Consider the following 21,305-nt stretch of genomic DNA (forward strand, 5'->3'; position numbering starts at 1 on the left):
GGTTTCTGCTTCATAATTCTCTCAAGGGCTGAGTGTAGGCCCAGGTGAGCTCTTGCTCACCAGATGTCATTGCTTCTCACACACGGTTTCATAGACTGTTTGCTCTAGGTTGAGATCATGCCACATCACAGAGCAGCCAGTTACTCATTAAGTTCTCAGGAATTATGGAAAAACCTACATTATGCATTAGCTCTTTAGATACTGGTTGGAAATTATAAGCAGGCCACACACAGCATTTTGTTGGACATGAGGTGAATCTGTTGCTTCATTAGATCTGATGCCAGGAATTCAAGCCCAACTTGTTATACGGGACTATTTTGTTATCTAAAGTGGTAGAAAACCCTGTTTTATTTCTGAGCTACATTTGAGTGCAAGCTAAAAAGTGCAGGGTTGTTATGGAATGATGTAAAGTAAAATCAGCCTTAAAAAAAATCACCTGAGCATATTAAGCAGCTTGTTCAGATGAGTATACCTACAGCTAATACGTGCAACACAAATGAGAGGTATTATCGGTTATTAAAGAATAGGCTTGTTCCATCCCAAAAGCTCTTCCCTCCCACTTCCATGCTAAGCGGGGAGAGAGGGTTTCAAGGATATCTAATCAGATTCTTTATTTTGAATTTCAAAGGTTTACTATTCCATTTATACTCCATTTCTCTTTAATTTCCTTAACTTGCCACATGCCCCTTCCTGTTTTGACATTCTAAATAATTTGTATTCAGGCTATTTTGTGGAATATGAATAGCTCATTTCAAAATGCCTTTGATTGGAAGGTGTTCAATTCAGCCAACATTTATTTACTCAGCAGGGTGTCAAGCCCTGTGTGAGGCACCTGGTCTGCTAAGAGATCTTCCCTTCATTTTCGGTTGTCAAAGGAGTCACTTTATCTAATGGCACTTTGGTAGTCTAAAATCAGTATTTGAGAAACAGGCAAGGACCAAATTTTGAGTCCTTTGAATGAAATTGTTTGTGAGCAGCTACTATCTAGCAGGTGCTGTCTTGATTCAGACGTTTCCCTCCAGGAACTTTGTTCAACGGCTTGTTAGAGCACCTTTAAATTTTCAAAATAAGATGCTTTCCTCATGCATATCTTTGTTATAGTCTTTACAACATTATAAATAATACTTAAACACATGATCTTTAGAGCCAAACTGCCTGGCTTTGAATCTAAGCCTTGCCTATGTGACTTTGGGCAAGTTCTTTAACCTCTCTGTGATTCAGTTTTCTCATCTGTAAAATGGGATTGTGTGGTTATTACATGAACAGCACTTAGGACAGTGCCTGGCGCATAATAGCTAACATTTATTGAACAATTACTGCTAGCTGTTATTCTCATAAGGTAGGGAGGACAGGAGTTATTATCCATGTTTGATAAATGGACATAAGGATTTAAAGGACTTTTCAGTTCTTCAAACTCATTCCTGTTCCCATTCCACTAGAGCTGTGGCCCTCAAAGGTATGGGGACTAAATCAGAATCACCTGGGAAGCTTTTTTTTTTTTTTTTCCAGCAAAGGAGGCCTGTGCCTCCCAGTCCTGGCAGCACTTTTCAAAAGGAGCAAATAGGCCTCTGGAAAAAATCTCCAGTTCCCCAGTGTTTGAGATTGATGACTCTTGTGGCCTCAGGCACTGTTTAAAGAAGCTCTAGTTTGCAGTCTAAACTGAATTCTTAAGCAAACTAAATCCTTTGCTCACACAGAGCCCACCCTCCCATTTCCTCTCTGCTGCCCCCAGCTCTGCTGCATTGTTTAAGATGTGTTCACATTTAGGGAGGAAGCTGCAGCTCCCTGGCCTTTAGCACCAAGTCTTGATCGCTTGTTAGGCTATTGTGTTCCCTGGCCAGTGAGTAGGCCAATAAAATAAGAGTTGAAGCTCAAAGCAGGCCATGTTGCTCTCTTAGTAGCTCTGATTTTGTAGGATGCAAGATTCAAATATTTGAGAAGTATTGTGCAGACTCTAGATTCTTTGCTCTCACTTAATGAGATTCTTCCCTGGCCTTCTTTTTGATGCCAGTAATACTTGTTGCCATTGTCATTGTCAGTGCCAAAATACCAACTATCAAGATTTCTTTGAGAATTTAGTGGACAAATTCAACACTGGGGTTTCAGTTGGCATCTGAGCACCAAATTATGCTGTCACTGCTGATGTTCAAGACCGTGGTTTCCAACTTACGGGAACTTGCAGAATGTGGCATTCTCTTACTCGGAGCTGGCATCTGCACCTCTGCAAACAGATAGTCTCACCATCATGGATCCCCTTCATGAGTTTGTGCCAGAACATTTTCATTCAAATGAAAATGGCAAGGGCTGATTTTTACTTTCCTGTTAACAGCCTTACTTTTAAAGTCAGAGTCTAAAAGTACTTATACAAATGAGCCCTTCCTCTAGCAATATATTACCAGGTAATATATGTTACTGAAACAAGAAACAATAAATAAACCATCTGGCCTTGCTATGTTGACATGAAGTTAGCAAATATTGTCATGCCATGTTATTTGATGATAATTCAGCACCACTCTTTTCCCTTTTTTAATTTTTCTTCCACCTTTTCCCCATCACCTACAATATACTCAAACACAATTTCCCAAGAATTATTTGAAAAGACGCATAATAGGAGGATTTATTAAGTGTATCTGTGAAAAAACAATAGTGGCACAGGAACTGAGAAAATTAAAATCCAGTAAGCATTGTTGCCTCTCTAATGGGTTAACATTCAGCCCAACAGTTAACATCAAGTTGGACATGCTGCTTCCTCAAAAGCCTTATTGGATTTAGATAACTTTATGTGAGAGTGATAAGGCCGGTCCTGTGGCATAGCGGTTAAGTTCGTGCGCTCCAGTTTGGCAGCCTGAGGTTTGCCAGTTCAGATCCCGGGTGCGGACGTACGCACTGCTTGTCAAATCATGCTGTGGCAGGCGTCCCCCATATAAAGTAGAGGAATATGGGCATGGATGTTAGCTCAGGGCCAATCTTCCTCAAAAAAAAGACAAAGACAGAGTCCGAAAATCAGTGTTTTCACAAGAGGTTGTCTAGCAGACAAGTCAAGATGAAGAACTTGAGGGCAGGGGTAGGAAGAAGATGGTTATGATAAACATTTCTCAGCTCCCTAATTAGGTAATGAGGTATTGGCCTTGAAGTGTTGCACCTGTAATTAAGTATTTGGCTTTGGAAAACTTTCCTAAAACCAAGATATGTAAGCAACAAAGTCTCGAATTATACGTGGAGTGCCTGCAGGATAAGGAAAATTAGAATGTGGTTTTTTGATGATTGGGAATGGTTTCTGTTCCAGCCAACTCTCCTGTACCATAAATTGCACAAAGAAAGGAGCCTGTAAAAGCAGCTTGTGAATTTGAGTTATCCTGTGGTGTCCTCTTGCCTTCCTGTTTACTTTGACAGCATTTCTAATCTCATTCACTTTTTCATTTTTCATGTCATTTTGGCCAGTTGAATAATGCATGAAGCCAGGGTTATGGGTTTGATTCCCAAATGGGCCAATTCACTTCACTCTGTGTTCTGTGGCCACAGGCAGCATCTCACATTCCTACCCTAGCCAGCCACCCCCAAGGAAGGTGGACAGAATGTTTAGGCTCAGTATAAACACTGGATACAAACTCATAGTATGTATCCTCATTATGCAACCTGAAGGCATTCTGAATGCCTGTCTTTCCTCTTCTCCAAGCCTAAAGACCAAGTTTATAAACCTCGAACTTTGATCAAACATAGATTGTTTTATATAATACACCCAGTAACCTTATGAGTGGGTATAATTGTTATCCACATTTTGACAGATAAGGAAACTAAAGCACAAAAGAAGGAACTTGCCCAAGGACACATAGCCAGCAAGTGGCAGCTTGTGGATTTGGTTTGACTCAAAACCCCGCAGTTCTAATTCCCATACTATAATGCCTCACAGAAAGAAGCCTGTCCCTGGCTCTCTATTAATCAAATATATGCTTTCCGTTTTGTGCACATTGTAAAGAGAAGAACTCTCAAAATGTTCCAAATATATTTCCTACTTAAGTACTAAACAAGAACAGCAACAAAATTACTCCTTGGGAGAGGAAACTATTCTTAACTACAGGAGGAAGGTGATACGCAGACGCAGACGCTAGAATCAGTACTGATAGCAAAAGAAGATCGACAAACATGATTGAAAATTAGGAAAAAAGGTACAGAAGTTAGAATTCTTTACAAGAGAAAAAGTGGAGAAAGATTTTCCCACAAATAAGGGAGAGAATGAAGGATAAAGATGAGGATCTAGATACCCTATGACCCAACAATTCTACCCCTGTACCCTGGGGAAGCTCACGTCACTGGGCATGTGTACAAGGATGTTCACAGCAGCATTATTTCTATTAGCCAAAGGCTGGAAACAACCCAAATGTCCTTCCACAGTAGAATGGATAACCTAGGATACTGATAATACTGTATATAACCATAAAATGAGAAATGAACTTGCTACACTTGGCAATGTGAATGAAGGTTAGAATGCTGGGCAAAAGAAGCAAAAACAAGGGAATACATACAGGATGATTCCATTCATATCAAGTGTTAACAGGCAATACTGAACTAGTCTTGTGGGGTACATCCGTGGTTGGTAAACAGCAAAACAAAGATGATAATTAGAATAAATCAAGACTGGTTCCCTCTGGAGGGTTGTGCTTGGGAAGTAACACGTGGAGGACTTCCTACGTTATGACAAGTTTCTGTCTTTTGCTCTGTTTGGTGGTTACATGGGTGTTTGCTCTGTGATAATATCTTGCATTTATGTTTTATGCACTTTTCGGTATCTGTTTTATGACTCAAAATATTTTTATAGGTTTTTAAAAAGGAATGAAGATCAGATAGTTCTCTAGAGAAGACAGGCAAGAGGTGAGGATGGGGGAGTTCTGGACAGACTCAATAATTATTATTTCAAAGGGAATAAGTTACTAGGGGAGCCTGTGGGATCTTCTTGATACTTTTTAAGAAAAAAGGGGAATCCTGTGTTCCTCGAAGCAGAAGGATGAACTAAGTTGTTACTACATATACTGTCAGTATTTAGTATGTTTGTTAACTTTAAAAGAAAAGAACTGAGCTTTCAGCCAACCATGCAATGGCTCAAACATGGGTGTGGGGTTTTCATAACTGGGATTGAGCCAGAAGTTAGCAGGGAAGACTAACAGACGCAGGGTCCTGCAGCATTGCCAACACTGCAGCATTTAGCTGCCTGAAAGCTCCACACTATATATGTTTCTTCCTTTCTCCTTCTTCCCCAGTTTTGTATTTTCTTTCTCTTCCCAGGGTCAGTCATCAAATCAAGGCAGAAATGGGTCATGGAAATCAAATTCTTATTTTAAAGATGCAGAAACTGGCCTGGGGAAGTTAACCAGTTTGACCAGAATCACAAAACTAAATAGTGGCAGAATCCGTTCTGGTATCCCGCATTCTTTGCATCCCAGTCCTACTGATTTTTTAGCCATTCCCCTAAGTACTATCCTGCCTTTGTTTGAGGTGTTTCCTCTGCCTGGAATAGTCTTCCCCCTGCCTTTACAAGCCCTCCCTTCCCAGAGGAAGTATTCACAGGTTTTCCTAATTAAGCCTGCCTTCCACTCAACCCCGTAGTGCCTTGTCTAAACACTGTAATAGTGCTTATCACATTAGTCTTAGAGTTATTTCTATATTCCCTCCACCAGATTATACCCTCCTTAGATGTCAAACTGGTCTTATTCATTTCTGCATACCCAGTGGTGTGCTGGAGTTGGCTCCTACTCGTGACAGCCAATCATTAAATATTCAGGAATTTTGTGAGCTGGTGGTTAAATGTTGGTAGCCTGAAATCAGTCTTGGTGAGAGTATCTACACAGGGAATAGACAAAAGCTACAAATCAGGACCTTTTTCTTTTCTCAGAGAGCCAGCTTACCAGCACATTACTGCACATATCCCATCCCCACCATCCAGCCCTGTGCTTGCCATAGTGCCTGGCATAGCAGGTGCAAATAGCATGAGGAAGAAAGAAAACAGCATGAAGAAGTATGGTCAGAGTGCAGACTAGAGTCAAGAGAATTAAGAAAGTGTCAGCTCAGGAGCCCAGGGAAGAGAGCTTTGAGAAGTGAGTGGTTCACTGCCACAGAGAAGTTGATGAAGATGAGAGCTTAAATAAAGCCAGATTAATAGGCAGTCAGCACATCTTTCTTTGTCTCTGTCAAGGGCTATTTCAGTTGCAAGAGAGGGATGAAATATGTCTGGGAATGAAAAAATAGAGGTGGTTAGGAAATGGGCAGCAAATGTAGATTCCTTCCAAGAAAAGAGAAGAAAGTCTTCCTCTTGTTAAGCAGCTGTTTGCTGAACACCTACCGTGCGTCAGGCCTTGCACTTAAACCAAGATAACATACAGGTCTGTCCTCAGGCTGCTCCCACATGCCTAGGACAGACAGCAAGAGAACAGAACACAGTGTGATAAGGTCTCTGAGGAAGTCATGACATGGGGGCTGTGGGAGCACATCAGACTGAATCTGGGCATCCAGGAAGGTTCCATACTGTAGCTGACTCTGAGCTGAGCCCTGGAGAAGAATAAATTTCCCAGATGATATGTGAAGGAAGGGCATTCCTCACTAAGGAAATAGCCTGAACAACAGTTTGAGGGTGTGAGAAAGAGTGGCCTGGTTGAGGAACTCTTGAGTAATTCCAGTTTCCCCCTAGGGCTGGAGCAGAGAGAACCTGTAAAGAACAGCAGGAGATGAGGCTGCGGGGGCAGGAAGGGATCAGGGCATAAAGGCCCCTGCAGCGCCACCATACTGAGTTTGGACTTTATCTCCGAAGGCACTGGACAGCCACTGAATGACTAAGCAGGGGACAAGCACAATCAGATTTTTATTTTAGAAAGATAATTCCAGTAGCAATGTGGAGGGCAGATTGGAAAGGGACCAGACTTTAGGCAGTTGACCTAGTTAGAAGCTGATTCTAGTAATCCAAGCAGTAAGGAGGATGGGCTTCAGTGAAGTTAAGTAATGGCAGTGTAGATGAAAGGGCATTGCCAATTTGAGAGAGACTCCGGAAAGGGCAAACTAATGCTTTTTTAGATGGGTAAACGGGAGGAATCAAATGAATCCCAGGATCCTGGCACTGGCAGCTGGGCAGATGGTATGGTTTGAGAGGAATGGGATACAATTGAAATGAAAGGATTATAGGAGGAGATTATTTTCCTGTAGACACCTAACGGGTAACCAGTGGAGATGCCCTGTTGGTAGTTGTATGTATAGGATTGGAGCTCTCAAGAGCAGTCTAAGGTGGAAAGAATTTTAGGAGTATTAGGTGTGAAAAGAACAGTTAAGGTGGGGCTTATAGAGGAGATGGGCCAGGGAGAATGTGTAGCACAGCGGTTCTCAAACTTGAGTGAATACCTCACCAGGTTTTGATTCAGGTCTGCGGTGGGGCCTGAAAATTTGCATTTCTAACAAGTTTCCAGGCTTTGCTGATGCTGCTGGTCTGGGAACCACACTTTGAGGACCATTAGTGTGGAGAAAAGCCCACATTTCAGGCTAATTAGAGAAAGAAGAGCTGACAGAAGTGTCTGAGAAGGAGCCGTTTTAGGAAGAGACAGTCCAGGACAGAGTTTCAGGGAGTAAAATTGAATAAAGTCGGAAGAAATGAGAAGGTGAAGAAAAAATGAAGATGATACAAGATGAAGAAAAAATCATGTCAGTTGCCTTTGACAATGTAGAGGGTAATATTGGAGCCAGGTGGCAGTGTCAGGGAGAAAATGGGAAATAGGAAATAAGTTGGGCATGGAGGGTCAGTGTCATGAGGTCAGGAAAAGATCTGTGAATGGGAAAGATTAAGTAAATGTATAGGCTAGGAGAAAAGAGGCAGGAAAGAGGAAGAGTTTAAAGAGAGGAGTGGGGATAATTGATGGAAGCAGGAAGGAAGGAGATCCAGAAGTTTGCCTTAAGCAGAAGGAAGAGCCCTACCTCTGAGACCAGAAGGGCTATTGGGTTTCAGAGAAAGGCCGGAGAATCAATGGGGAGAGTTTTGAAGGATAGATATGCCTGGAGCAGTTTTGTAATAATGCTTGTAGGCCAAAGGGAAGGAGCCTGACCAGAGGCAAGGGCCCGTGCTATGGGAGAGATGAAGAAGCCATGGCTCAAGGCCCCAGAAATGGAGGCTTGTGAGCCGTGGTATCTGGAACAGAGATGGGCAAAGAAATAATTTAGGAAGAGCCCAAAGATTCAGCTGCAGAATCACAGTGCTGTGTATAATCTTGAAAAAATAAGAACAGCTTAACTGCTTCTAACAATCATAGGATATTGGTTAGATAGGTTAAGATATAGCCATTAGGAAAGATGCTATTGTAATGACAGGAAAAAGATAGGAAATAATATAAATTATCAAGTGATAGGCGTAATGTCTAATTTTGTTTTAAAAGGTATAAGTGAATTATATATATGTATATGTACATTGAAATGTAGTCAGCACTGGAGAGTGGACTCATAAGTGATTTTTTTTTGCTGTATTTTCTAATTTTCTATAAGCATATATTAGTTTTGTCATTTTAAAAAAGTTCTTTTACAAAATACTTCTAGTTGAATCTCGGAAGGAAAGGGCCTACTTGTTTCTCAGAAGCAGGAGGGAAGGAAGAAATAATGAGCAACGATACAGAGAAACTTTGTATTTTTTTCCAGAATAAATAACCCCACAAATATCTTTGTGTGTCTATAAAAACATGGAATATAGAATCTTATACATTATGTAGAATATTTTAAAATATATATAGAATAATTATGTTATAGAATACACATACACATTTCCAACTACTTGTTCCTAAAAGATTCCTACAAGTGGAATTACTGTGACAAAGGGTCTGAAAAACGTTAAGGCTGTTGTCTTCAAAGTGCCAACTCCTTGTTGAGAAAGTTGTACTGTCGATGAGAAGTTTTTGATAGAGATATAAGGGAAGTTGAGGGAATCACCCAAAAAGAAGGTTTTGAAGTCAGCTGCAGAGAATGAAGAAACAAGGGTGGGTGTGGGGAAAAGAAGGGAAAGGAGCTAATATTTAAAGTGCCTAATTTGGGGCCGGCCCGTGGCACAATGGTTAAGTGCGCACATTGCGCTTTGGCGGCATGGGGTTCACCGGTTCGGATCCCAGGTGCGGACATGGCGCAGCATGGCAAGCCATGCTGTGGTAGGTGTCTCACGTATAAAGTAGAGGAAGATGGGCACAGATGTGAGCTCAGAGCCAGGCTTCCTTAGCAAAAAAAAAAAAAAAAAGAGGAGGATTGGCAGCAGTTAGCTCAGGGCTAATCTTCCTCAAAAAAAAAAGTGCCTAATTTGTGCTGCTAGGCTCTTAATAATACAACCCTCTTAAGGGTATTATTATTCCCATTGTACAGATAAAGAAACTAAACTTCTTTGAGTTTAAATCATTTTCCCATGGAAGCCAGTGAGTAGTAGAGGAGAGATTTAAGTCCCAGCTCTGAAGCCCATTCACATGAAAATGGCTTGAAATAACCATTATGAGAATTGCAGTGTCTTCTCCTTTCCCTAGAAAATGGAGACGAGACACTGCAGCCCAGCTGAACAGTGAGAGGGGTCTGGGGTTATGGTGTGTATTATCCCGAGGGAAGCTCACATGGGAGCTAATTCAGTCAGCCGTGAGGCAGGAGAGAATGGAAGGAGACTCAAGTTCTAGATGCTCACCAGGACTTCTGAAGCAGTGCCTTTGGTCTCTGATCTAAATTGACCAGAAACGGTAGTCAGAATTAAAATATACATGTGTCCAATTAGGAGTGAACAAGGGATGATTTCAAGATTGCTGAACTGCAGCAGGAGCTCTGATGAAAGTCACCAAACTTTCCACAGAGCTTATGATCATCTGGTGGTGAGACATAGTATAATATCTCACCCAGATTCTCTCGTCTTGACTCTGCTGCTTACTAATGCTGTGACCTTATGCAATTTACTTAATCTCTTTGAGCCCCAGTTTCCTCATCAAAAAAGGAGAAAAGTTATAGCAGTACTGTCCTCATTGTCCTTGGAGAATTAAATGAATTAGTATGTGTAAAGTGCCTAGACAAGTTTTAACTTTTTATAATTGTTCTAGGATGCCAAAATTCCTACCTTGAAGAGCAAATAGTAGGGAAGAGAGTCAGACACACATGGTCTTGATGGAATGGTTTGTTGAGAGCTCAGACACCCCAGTAAGCTTGTACATTTCCAGCAGAGCTCAGCAATCTGGGAGCAGAGGCAAGGAAAGCCGAGTTAGGGATTACCCAAGATGGGAACTCAGCAGGGAAGAATAAAGAATGAGGGATCTGTTAACACCCTGGAAATGGCAGGCCGACGGCTCCAGGCCGGATATAGAGGAAGCTAGAGATTCTGGGAAGGATGAGTAGGTGAAGAAGAAATACCTAGAAGGTAGAAGTTAAGTGGGTTGTGATCAGAATAGAGTTATTAGAATTTGAGATGACATGGGTCATTCTGACACCCGTGTCCAAATTACGTTCCTCACAGTGAGTGACAGGTTTGACAAACTTTGGGGTTATTTGTAGTTTTTCAAAATGACAGTGAAGCCCGGGTATCAGAAGGATCAAAAAGAGGTGGCAGGGAGGTTGGCCTAGTGGCACAGTGGTTAAGTTCGCGCTCTCTGCTTTAGCGGCCCGAGGTTTACCAATTTGGATCCTGGGAACGGACCTATGCACCTCTTATCAAGCCATGCTGTGGCAGGCGTCCCACATATAAAGTAGAGGAAGGTGGGCACGGGTGTTAGCTCAGGACCAGTCTTCCTCAGCAAAAAGAGGAGGATTGGCAGCGGATGTTAGTTCAGGGCTAATCTTCCTCCGAAAAAAAAAGGTCTGGCCTGCTGGCACAGTGGTTAAGTTCACACATTCCACTTCAGTGGCCCCAGGTTCGCTGATTCAGATCCCAGGTGCAGACTGCTTGTCAAGCCATGCTGTGGCAGGCATCCCACATATAAAGTAGAGGAAGATGGACACAGATGTTAACTCAGGGCCAGTCTTCCTCAGCAAAAAAGAGGAGGAGGGTTGGTGGCAGATGTTAGCTCAGGGCTGATCTTCCTCAAAAAAAAAAAAAATTGAGGTGGCAGGGATGCAGTGGCCAGGAAAGCTGTGAGGCAGGTGTTAAAGCCACTGAGGAGGGTAAGAGAGTACTGGAGATCAGTAAACAGTCAAATGGACGTGGTGGCCAGTAAGATGAGATGGTGTGCCCAGGAGGGATGGGGGAGCCATGACCTAGAGAAGGAACAGGAGCTCGGAGAATGCCAACCTGTTCTAACCTTGAGAACCAGAGGAGGGAGAGAAGCTGCCTGCTCTGGAGAAGGCTGGAGAACAAGGCAGACCAGGTTTTCACTTAGGATAAGAAGGTAGGAAGAGTATGTGTTGAAAAGGTGGAGACGGCAAGAAAGTGTGTTCACCAGTTAACTTGCCCAGGGGCAAGGAGACACCTTCAAAGGCCTAGAAAGTTAAGTGAAGTCCTGTCCTTTAATAGGATTACAGCCTGACGAGAAATGAGAGTGGGAGGCCAGGTCATGTCCCCACACAGCCCTGCCTGGGCCCCCCACCCCAGGACAGGACCTGCCAGAGGAAAGAGCTGTCACCACCTGGGTCAGTGCACTCGGCCTATTTCTGTACATTCAGGCTGCTGAGTAATGGCCCCACAGCCAGTGCCAGTGTCTCACAGGGCGCAAGGGGAAAGTGAGAAGTAGGACTTGGCACCTTATTTTGGGAGCTGTCGTCAAAGGCCCAGCCCTCCAGTTCTGTGTGCCTGACACTCAGCTACAGTTCTCGCTGTGAGCCTGGATGACCAGCCCTGCAGGCTCTGGCTGAAGTGCCCAGAGAGATAGGCCCTGCAAGAAAGAAGAGCTCTGCGGTTTCCCTGAAGTCAGGGAATTCTGAGTCCTCACTTCCGGAAGGAAATCGCCAGTCAGTCCAACTTGTCGATCCTCTGGGCTAGTCCCTCAGCCTAAAGGCCCATAGGAATAAACCTTGTCTTCTCTCCCTGCTTATATGTTCTTTTAAAATTACTGCAAAATGACGATGACGTGCGGGATATAAACACTTGGCTCCAAACCTGAGGTGTCAAGGTGTGTAGCTTGAGCTAGAGTGTACTTTGAGCTGATTTCCAAAGGTGGGGATCTATACTCCACTCTCCCAGCCAGTCCCCTGTGATGCTCATGTGTAACTGCTGGCTGGGGCGAGGGCTCAGTCTAGTGTGGAAACAGTGGCGTGTACATCAAGATCAAATCTGTGACCCTGTGAGCACAAGGCTTTGGCATCTTGAGCTAACCTGCCTTAAGAGCCTTGGCAACAAGCCCTTGGGTAGTTGCTGCTGAACAGATAGATCCAAAGACTCTGCACTGGGGACACGCGTGGCTCTTTGATAGTAGATCTGGTTGCCTGAACCCTGAATCTCCCTAAGACCCATTCACGACCCCCAAGTCTGGACTTGAGGTAAATCCCCATTAATATCTTGACTTCCTATTTACCTCCCCCTTTTCTTAAAAAGTAAACCCTGTTAATTCCCTGGGATTTCTTCTTAGGAATTCAAGTTCTCTCTTCTTACGTTGAATACCCCTATGAAATAAAGGAATTGACATCCAGTAGGGTTGAGTGGTTTGCACTGAATCATCATAAGAACTCTACAGCACAGCAGTGATTAGAGCTGAACCGGGTCTCTGCCTCTTTCACCCTCCGCCTGCTTGTCTCTGGTTTGTGCCGGTCTAGGAACCAAACCATTGATGGCTACAGGCGTGGGCCCATTCTCTATCACGGCCACCTGTCTGTGACAGTCTTGGACATCTCTACATGGGATAGAGGTTATCATTACACTGGGGAACTTTTCTGACACAGACCTCTCTGTGATAACCCCACCTGGGTGGAAGTCTACCCAGCTCAAAGATTATTGTTCTTCAGTCAGGACTTCTGTTGGATTTTCCTGTCATTGATCTGTCAAGAGGGTTTCAGACTCACCTGTAGTCTGAAAGACTGTCTCATGCATAGAAATGTGCAGAGCTTTGTTCTGATTTCCATTAGTTTTCCATGGCTTCAACCAAGACTTACTCATTTATCAGATTAAATGCAATAGTATTAGGAGCATAGGTTTCTACACTTGTCCTCTGAAAAGCTAAAGGATTTCTTAAACATTTGGGGGTTAGCCACATTTTTGAGAATCTTCGAAATCTAGGGACATACACTCCAGAAGAATTCACAAGAATACACAAAATGTTGCTTATAAGAGTGTGAGGAGAGGCTGCAAGTTAATAGACCTTATGAAGCCCATTGATGGACCCTAGGATCTCCAGAGACCTGTGTTTAAGAATACCTGACTCAAGCTGTGTAGGGCAATTCAGCTCCAGCACAATGCTAATGGAACAAGTTTCATGGGTTTGGTCCCTTTGTGGTTGAGTTGACCTTGCACACAAGAGCTCTTATCTCAAAACCACAGAATAATCTCAAAGGTTCACACTTGGAAGGAGGTTTAGCATGTGCTCAGTTCAACTTCCTCTTTTTATAGATTAAAAAGAAAAAAGAAGCACAGAGAAAATCAGTCATTTAGTTGAGGTCACATGGCTAATTAGTGATGGGGCCAGGACTAGAGCCTAGATCACACCACATAAATATCAAGTGAACGGTCTTTTAATGGTGAGTCAGGAATATCAACTTTGTTTATGGAGGAAATTATATTCTCCCCATTTTTAAAGACATGAACCAAGATAGGCAGCAAATATTTACTGAGTGTCATACGTCTGCTCATTTGTTCAGTTATCCAAAAAACATATTTAATGTCCATTGTGTGCTAGGCACTATACTAGGTACTATTTACCATAAGGCTCAAACCTTCCTTAACAAACACACACACACACACATAATTTGGTACCAGCCACCCCCCCCCCCTTTATGACACTGTATATTTTTCTCACCACACACTAATGGATTCAGATGTTATCCACACTCAGGCATTCCATTGGCCATGGCTTCAAGGTCTTTTCATGTCATGAACTGAGTTGGAAGGAGACAAATTGAAGGTCCTATACCATCCATGGCCAGTTCAATTCCAGACTTATCGTGGGTGTGCGTGTGACTGTGAAATAGAGCAACTTTAAAAGTTTGGGTAAATACTAGGACTAAACAACTGAACTTAACAAGAGAGCCATGATCCCATACTAAATGCAGGCAGAACTAGCTGTTTTATGTGCCTGGAACAAGCTCCAGGCCCTATTGTGACCCTACCTTGTATACCCACCATCTTGCTCCTTCTTGTCCTCACTGCCTGACATTCTTTCACTTGCTCTCATCGTGACCTGACTCCACCTGCACTTGGAGCCTTTTCCTGGGAAAGCAGAAATCACCTTTAGACCTAGACATGGTCTCTTCCTAGACAATGGTCTACTCCTTCTACTCCTGCCACTGCAGGTCCTCTGTACACACAGACGTAGACTTTGGGTGATCTTGCCTTAAGCCAGGGTCGTATCAGACCAGGCCAGCTGTCCTGAGCCCTCTCTAATCTAGAGTCACTTTCCCACAGCTGGGCTTCTTTGGGAGTCGGGGTGGGAAAGGGGCCATTATGGAGCACTAACTATGTGTTCGGCACTATGTAAATGTCTTACGTGGATAATCTCCCCAACTTTTTTTGTTTGTTTGGATCATAACTTTTTGTTTGTTTCTAATTAAAAACTTTCCTTGCTGATAAAAAGAGGAATGCCTTCTCATTAGGAGCATGTTAAAATTTAATTTATACTTCCTTTTTTAAAAAAATGTAGGTATAGGGGGGCCAGCCCCGTGGCCGAGTGGTTAAGTTTGTGGGCTCCGTTGCGGCAGCCCAGGGTTTCACCGGTTCAAATCCTGGGCGCAGACATGGCACTGCTCATCAGGCCACTGCGAGGTGGCGTCTCACATGCCACAACTAGAAGGACCCACAACTAAAAATATACAACAATGTACTAGGGGGCTTTGGGGAGAAAAGGGAAAAATAAAATCTTTAAAAAAAAAATGTAGGTCTAATAGGCATATAAAATGTAAGATATTTAAAGTGTACATCGTGGTGATTTGATCTATACGTATACACGGTGAAAGGATTCTCCCCCCCCCATCAAGTTAATTAACACATCTATCACCTCACATATTTGTCTCTTTTTTTTTTTTTGGTGAGAACATAAAATTTCTACTCTCTTAGCAAATTTCAATTATGCAATACAGTGTTTCACTATAGTGACCATATTTTACATTAGATCCTCAGACCTTATTCGTCTTACAGCTGAAACTTTGTACCTTTTAACCAACCTTTCCCTATTCCCTCACCCCTCAGCCCCTGGCAACCACTTTCCTGCTCTCTGTTCCTATAAGTTTGACCTTTTTTTTTTCAGGTTCCACATGTAAGTGATACCATGCAGTATTTGTCTTTCTCTGTCTGGCTTATTTCACTTAGTATAATGCCCCGTCGAGGTCCACACATGTTGTAAATGGCAAGATTTCCTTCCTTTCCATGGCTGAATAATATTCCACTGTATATATGTGCCACATCTTCTTTATCTTTTCATTTGTTGACAGACACTAGGTTGTTTCCATATCTTGGCTATTGTGAATAATGGTGCAGTGAACATGGGAGTGCAGATATCTCTTCAAGATCTTGTTTTCATTTCTTTTGGATGTATACACAGAAGTGGGATTACTAGTTCATATGGTAATTGTATTTTTAATTTTTTGAGGAACCTCTGTATTGTTTTCCATAGTGGCTGCACCAGTTTACATTCCCACCAACAGTGCACAAAGTTTCTGCTTTCTTCACATCCTCACCAATACTTGTTATCTCTAGTCTTTTTGATGATAGCCATTCTAACAGTAACAGGTATAAAGTGATATCTCATTGTGGTTTTGATTTTCATTTCCCTGATGATTAATGACATTGAGCACCTTTTCATGTACCTGTTGGCCATCTGTATGTCTTTGGGTAAATGTCTTCAGTTCATCTGCCCATTTTTTAATTGGCTTTTTTGATTTTTTTGCCAATCAGTTCTATGAGTTCTTTATATATTTTGGATATTAACCCCTTATCAAGTGTAATGTAGTCTCACTTGTTTATTTTTGCTTTTATTGCCTTTGCTTTGGTGTCAAGTCCAAAAAATTATTGCCAAGACTGATGTGAGGAAGCTTACCCCCTATGTTTTCTTCTAGGAGTTTTATGAAGCTTCAGGTCATACGTTCAAGTGTCTAATGAATTTCAGTTGATTTTTGTGTATGGTGTAAGATAGATGTCCAGTTTCAATCTTTTGCATGTATCTGCCCAGTTTTCCCAGCATCATTTATTGAAGAGAGTCTCCTTTCCGCATTGTATATTCTTGGCTCCTTTGTCAAAATTAATTGGCCATATACGTGTGGGTTTATTTCTGGGCTCTCTGTTCTGTTCCAGTGATCTATGTGTCCTGTTTTTATGCCAATACCATACTGTGTTGATTACTATAGCTTTGTAATATAGCTTGAAATCAGGAAGTGTGCTGCTTCCAGCTTTGTTGTTCTTTCTCAAGATTGCTTTGGCTATTTAGGATCTTTTGCAGTTCCATACAAATTTTAGGATCGTTGTTCTATTTCTGTGAAAAATACCATTGGAATTTTGATAGGGATTGCATTGAATCTTTAGATTGCCTTGAGTAGTATGGACATTTTAACAATATTAGTTCCTCCAATCCATGAGCATGAAATATCTTTCCATTTATTTGTGTCTTCTGTAATTTTTTTCATCAATGCCTTAGAGTTCTCAGTGTATAGATCTTTCACCTCCTGGGTTAAATTTATTCCTAGGGATTTTATTCTTTTGATGTAAATGGGATTTTTTAAAAAATTTCTTTCTGATAGTTCATTATTAGTGTATAGAAACACAATTTTTATCTGTTGACTTTATATCCTGCAAACTTACTGAATTTGTTTATTAGTTCTAATACTTTTTGGTGGAGTCTTCAGGGTTTGCTGTGTATAATATCATGGCATCTGCAAATATAGACAATTTTGCTTCTTCTTTTTTATTTGGATGTCTTTTATTTCTTTTTTTTGCCAAATTGCTCTGGCTAGGACTTCTAATACTGTGTTAAATAAAAGTGGTAAGAGTAGGCATCCTTGTCTTTTTCCTAATCTTAAAGGAGAAGCTTTTAGCTTTTCACAGTTGATTATGATATTAGCTGTGTGCTTGTCACACATGGCCTTTATTATGTTGAGATATATTCCCTCTGTACCTAGTTTGTCAAGAGTTCGCTTAATCTTTACAACAACTGGCAAGGAGGTGCTTCTATTAATTCCCTCCTAAAGATCTGGAAACTAAAGCTTAGAGAGGTTGTAAATTTCCTTGAAGTTTATAATGGTACAGCCGGAACTGAACCCAGCAGTGTGGTCCCCACGAAGCCCCTTCTGAGAGCTGAAGTAGCAGGAGGCCAAGGGGGGAAGCAAGCTCTAATCGTGGCTCCCTCAGCCTGCAGCATGCCCAGAGAGAGCCATCCTGTGGGTGTCTGTATTATTCATTTGGCAATTGATATTGCATGTTATACTATATTTTCCTGTGTGTGTGGCTTATTACTTTTTAATCACATTGTGAGCTCCTTGAGCGTAGGGATCATGTTCCACTACAGCCCTGCACACATGCGAAGCAAATAGTTCAGTAAGTATTTATCCTCTGGGGCTCAAAAGACAGAAGACAGATTCAGCACAGAAAATCAGAACTGCATCTTAAAGATCTAGACTTCAAAGTCTCATTTTCTGGTTGAGGAAACTGAGGCCTAAAAAGTAGAGTCAGAGCCATGAGAGCTCAACCTTTTCTTCAGGGCAGAGCCATCCTAAATTATTCTCTCCTCTCCCTCTTTCCCTCCACCGGCCCTGTGACCAGTGCTGGGACTCTTTATTTATCATCCAATTTGCATTAAGACCTGGGACCCAATGACCATAAAACAATTGAAATCTGATATCATTCCAGTTCAGTCAGATTTATAGCCCAAATTGAAGGAGGTTAGAAATCATCCTGTTCAACTCTCGAGTTGTAGATGAAGTAACAGGCCCAGAGATGGCAAGTCACCTCCAAGTCCTCAGCAGTTCGATAGTGGCTTATCATTTAATGGGGTTCCCCTGCCCAGAGGGAGCAGAGACACACAGGGAACACGGGTTGGCTTTTCCCTGGGTGGAGTGTGTATGTCAGGGTCAGGGTAGGGGATGGCTATCTTCCCAAGGCCAGCCTATTCTCAAAGCCAGCCCGTTTGGGGGACATTGTCCACTCTTCAGCAGAGCCATCAGTGGCTCACTCTTGTGTTCACCCTCTTGCCTCTGTTCTCTAAGCAGTAGAAGCCACAGCTGAGTCCTGTGCCTGAGCTAGAACCTGATTCCACCACTCCTTCCATCCTCCACCACCAGCCCTTACCTTCCTAACGCCAACTCTGGCCCAGTGACCAGGTTAGGAATATCACACATGCGCAAATTATAACTTGGCTGCCCTATTTCTCCTCCTTGGGTAAAAAGTCCAGAGCTGAAGAAAATAAGTGTCTCCATTCTATTTTACTCTCCACAGAAGCCAAGGGCCAGAGGAAAGAGAAGCCCCATTGCTCTTTATAGGCAGTGTTTGCACCGGAGTATCAAGTGAGTTGGAGCATTAAAGAAAGCTGTTTTGTCCTCACTAGACCTTAACAGTGACCTTCCTCGAGGAGTCAAACTCTGTCCCTCCCATGTACTCACAAGCACAGTGTGAATCAAGAAGCAGCACGTATAAAAAGACCTCACTGAAGACTGAAAGGGATTGTTCCTGACAAGCCTGCAGAACAGCAGACGGCTTATAGGGGGGCTGAGCTCTACATGGGGAATCTGTCAAGCTAACAAAGGGCCAGTTCTCCCAGGGACAGGAAGTTTGGAAGGTGAACTGCAGGGAAACTCATTCAGTGAGGACAGAGGAACCACCCTCTTCCCATTTCCCTTTGACTGTGCCTCCACAGAAGAGCCAGGCAGCTGCCTCATCCCCATCTACCCAGGCCTGCAAGCAGGTGAGAGAGACTTTCATCTCCCCTGTATGGCTAAATCCCAACACCAAATGAACCAATCCATCGGCTTCCTTCCTGCCTGCACCCAAGCAACCAAATACTGCTGAAGAAAGTCTTACCATCAGGCAGATTGGTTCTACTATAATTCAGGATCCCTAGCTCCATGTGAGACCAAAGAGTGGTTGAAAATTTTACTACATTTCACTCGTCAGCTCACACTCCTATCAACAACTGTTTCAAACCTTCCCCACTCTCCTAACTCCTCTGGTGCTCCCACCTCCCCACTCATTCTCCACACAAGTCATCATCTTTGAGTTCTTCCTATATGTAATCAAATGTTTAAACCTGCCTACACCTTCACCCTTCCTTCTTGCTTCCTGTTACAATTGAGGAGTTTTTCTTCCTGCTAACTAACCAAGAGCATTTCCACCACTTGTGTTCTATATCCCATCCTCTACTTTTTCATGAACCTTACCTGTAATTTATCCAGTCTCTCTCTTGTGTATCCAGTCTTTCTGTCTCTAATGGATCCATCTTATGGTTGTTTAAACAAACTCAGCTCTCTCAATAAAAAATAATTCCTGAATACAAATCCTCCATCTGTGGCCTTCTTTGTCTCTTCCTCTACGCAATCTAATTCCTCAAAATACTTCCACTTTCTCACCTCCCATTTACCCTTCCACCCACTCCTATCTTGCTTTTGCTCTCACTGTTCTACTGAAACAGCTCTTGCAATGGTCATCAGTGATATACATGTTTAGTAGAATGGTCATCTCTCAGTCTTCATCTTGCCTCTTCAGCATTTGACTCTGTTGAATGGTTGAATGACCTTTCCCTCTTTCTTAAACAAAAACATCTTCCCTTGTCTTCTGTGATACAACACTCTTCTTGTTTAATTTCTATATCTTTAACCACTCTTGCTCAGTCTCCTTTGCAGGCTCATCCTTCTCTATCTAGCCATTAATTGTTAGAGTTGAAAGTACAAAGTTCCCTTTAAATTTAGAGTTTTGAGGTGAATAGAATAGAGGAAAACTACCAAGTTGTCCACACAGCAATACTGTGCAGGATGAATCTTAGGCAGAAGAAACTGGCTTGGTCTAGGATGATATATCTGCTATTTCCCTGTTCTTCTGAGCTCTCAACATGGGAGGTACCACCGCAGATGATAAGGGGTTCTGGCTGCAGGGCACTACTCTCTCTGAAAGTCATGGGCCATTTGCCTTATTCCCAACCTAGACTTTGGTAGAAGAGTCAGTCCTAATGGAGCCAGATGGATATTAAATAATTCCAGGGGACTCCAAGGACATAGATTGGCTGTAGCAGTTTCCAAGGCCCAAGATCAGTCCTGGAACTGATCTGTCAGGCCCAAACTTGGATGGCCACAGGACAAAACAGATCAGCAGAAGTCAGTGACAGAAAAGCAGTAAGAGTAGGCTGATTGAGCATACAGGATGACTCCCAGTCATGGGAGTGAGAAGAAATTGTGGGGATGGGGGAAAGGGAGAGTTGGCACAAACAAGTCAAGGATTCCTCTTCATCTTCCCAAATATTTAATATTGGAGTGCCCCAGGGCTCAGTCTTTGGACTTCTCTTTTCTGTCTACACCCACTTCCTTAATGATCTCATTTGGACTCATGGCTTCAAATACCATCTAAACAGAGACAATTCCCAATTTTATATTTCTAGCCTGACCTCCAACCTGAACACCTGACTCGTATATCCAGCTGAAAAGTTGACATCTCCACTTGGATGTCTAACAGGCATCTCAAGTTTAACATTTTTAAAACTAGATTAATTTTACGTTCCCCATCTCCCGCCCATCCCCCCCAACCCCCACCCCAACCCCACCCCAAATCTGATCTAACCTCAGGTGATGGCAATGCCACCCTTCCAGTTTCAGGCCAAAACCCTGAAGTTATCCTTGACATCTCTGTGACAACCTACATCCAACTCATAATCAAATCCTGTTGGCTTTATCTTTAAAATATATTCAGGCTCTGCTTCCACCCATGAAAAGCGGGACTTACTCTCTCACCATAAACATCTGAAAAACTGGATCAAAGATATGAAACAACTACTTCCAGACACTGGACAAGAAGCAGTAATCTTATAAGTAAGTAGGACTGTGGTCCCTAAGGGAAGGGAAACAAATGAGGTGAGCCCTCAGTGGTGGAGGCAATTTTCAGATTGCTCAGCCCCCCGATACAGCACCACTGCAATTTTACAGATTGTTTGGAAAACCCGAACAGAGCCCCATGGTCTTGCTGAGTTGAAGAGACAGAGATTGGAGTTTGGGGAAGCCAGGTCAGCTAG

At 42.6% G+C, this 21,305-nt stretch overlaps 1 protein-coding gene across 2 annotated transcripts in view; it reads left to right on the top strand.

Annotated features, from left to right (window-relative positions):
• DTL (denticleless E3 ubiquitin protein ligase homolog) overlaps positions 1 to 21,305 on the top strand; it is an 84,459-nt gene that overhangs the window by 60,710 nt on the left and 2,444 nt on the right. Inside the window, exons 16-17 of one of the 2 annotated variants that reach the window (XR_001397063.3) lie at positions 18,530 to 18,995; positions 20,987 to 21,105. The gene's annotated coding sequence lies outside the window, so the exon portion shown is untranslated. Of the gene's footprint in view, positions 1 to 18,529; positions 18,996 to 20,986; positions 21,106 to 21,305 lie in introns of those variants that run through there. The other variant, XR_006519526.2, reaches the window with a different exon arrangement.

Source organism: Equus asinus, chromosome 25 (genome assembly GCF_041296235.1).
Source record: "Equus asinus isolate D_3611 breed Donkey chromosome 25, EquAss-T2T_v2, whole genome shotgun sequence".
Taxonomy (NCBI): Eukaryota; Metazoa; Chordata; class Mammalia; order Perissodactyla; family Equidae; genus Equus; species Equus asinus.